We start from the raw sequence: 2,208 nt of genomic DNA, 5'->3' as shown, positions 1-2,208 counted from the left end.
TGTTTAATCAGCATCATTTTATGCCAGCTTACTCCATTAGATTAATTCTGAAATCTAATTTGACTACCTACTTTGTATAAAGTATAGATTTTACCTATATTTAACCAAGATTTTTAAGTAAGCAATTATCTTTACCACAATGCAACTGTAAATTAATTTTTATTAGTAGTTTAATTTATTCTAGTTTTATGCCAATAATAACTATCACTTTCTAGAAACAACATGCATTAATATGTATAAATTCAAACCCTTATGGACCATATACCATAGCACTTAATTCCAGAAAAAAATAAAATCAGAACAGAACCTGCATTCAGGCACACTCATCAAACACACAAAACACACACATAAAGTCAAACGCATTTACAGAAAAAACAATAATTTATCCACAAAATAGGTATTGTTACTCATACCATTGTCATTTTAATGTATAAGTCCATTTAAAGTACAAAGATGCACAAATGTATGTGTTAATATCTGTGGTTCCCACTTCTTTGTAGCACATCTGGTTTCTTAAAGGACTTTGTCAGGTCAGTCATACAAGTGGGCTAAAAATGTGGAAAAGAAGTGATGAAATGTGATAGAAAAGTTCAATAAAATGTTACAGGAAACACTAAAGACTATTAGTCAGTGGAGGAAGAGAAACTAACCAGGATTCCCTCAGTAATGGTGAGTGAACAGGGAAGAGCTGAATCCCCGCCTCACGGTGGGGTGCGGGAAATGTGGCGTACGGAAGACCCACTCCTCATACACCAACAACACTAACATAACTTATTTTATTTATTAATTTACATGCAATATCCTTAATTCAGTGATGTGCTCTTGCTGAAACTTTAAAATCCATCATTTTTCTTGAAGAATGCAATAAATGTGGACATATTTTTGTCCATGTGGGTTTTTATTTCCAAATATCTGAGATATTTAGTGATCTTCTGATATTGTCTATTTGACTTTGGTGTTTCCTCAGTTCAGTGAAATTTACTGTCTATAATAAGGCAATAGAAGCTAAGATATCACATAGCTCATGAATGACCTGTAGATTTAAAATCAAAGTCTCTCAAATTTTGTCACATAACTTTTTTTTGATTTTTCAATGCAAAAAGAATACCTCCTTAAAAGTGACAGCTGTCTGGATATTTTCTGAGGATAAAAGAATGTTTACAGAAACAAATAATTATATGCTTTATAGATAACAGTTTGTGGACATAGAGTTAAATGTGAATCTGCTATTTTCTTAACCAGTTTTGCAACCATTTAAAACAAAAACAAAGAAGAATGGATAGGGAAAATTGCTCTTCCTTGACTGAATTACTTTCCTTGGGAATAAATACTAACTCTGAGATCAAAGTGACTCTCTTCATCATACTTCTAGTTGTTTATCTCATTAATATTCTAGCAAACCTTGGAATGATCATTTTAATTATAATGGGTTCCAAACTTCACACACTGATGTACTTTTTCCTCAGCCACCTCTCCTTCTGTGACCTCTGCTATTCCACAGCAATTGGGCCTAAAATGCTGGTGAACCTCTTTGCAAGAACAAATCAGTTCCCTTTTTTTTTGGCTGTGTTCTGCAATTCTTCATCTTCTGTATCTGCAGGCTCTGAGTGTCTGCTGCTGGTAATGATGGCCTTTGATAGGTACAAGGCCATTAGCAACCCCTTCTTCTATACAGTCAACATGTCCAACAGTGTGTGCTCCCTGCTCATGGCTGGGGTTTACCTGGTGGGAATGATGGATGCTCTGACACATATGATAATAACATCCCACTTATATTTCTGTGGGTCAAATGAGATTATTTCTTCTATGATTTGTCTCCTCTGTATCTCCTTTCATGTTCTGATATGCAGGTCAATGAACTGGTATTATTTGCTATTTTTGGTTCATTGCACTGAGTAGCATTTCAGTAGTTCTTTCATCTTATTGCTATATCATCTTTTCAGTTTCAAAGATCCACTTTGCTGAGGAGAGATTCAAAGATTTATCTACCTGCACTTCCCCCTTCACTGTTGTTGCAATTTTCCAGGGAACTATATTCTTCATGCATTTCTGGTCCAGTTCTTCATATTCCTTTGATCAAAACAAATGACCTCATTGTTTTACACCAATGTGAATCCCATGTTAAATCCTCTGATTTACAGCCTATGGAGGAAGGATGTGCAAAAGGCCCTGGAAAGAGTGAAAAACAAAAGTGGTTGTAAATATTAA

At 34.6% G+C, this 2,208-nt stretch overlaps 1 pseudogene; it reads left to right on the top strand.

The window, feature by feature from the left end:
- Positions 1–1,275: 1,275 nt before the first annotated feature.
- Positions 1,276–2,208, top strand: LOC119520179 (annotated as a pseudogene).

This window comes from Choloepus didactylus, chromosome 25 (assembly GCF_015220235.1).
Source record: "Choloepus didactylus isolate mChoDid1 chromosome 25, mChoDid1.pri, whole genome shotgun sequence".
Taxonomy (NCBI): Eukaryota; Metazoa; Chordata; class Mammalia; order Pilosa; family Megalonychidae; genus Choloepus; species Choloepus didactylus.
Note: the sequence above shows the minus strand (reverse complement) of the source record. Positions and strands in the feature narration are given on the sequence as shown.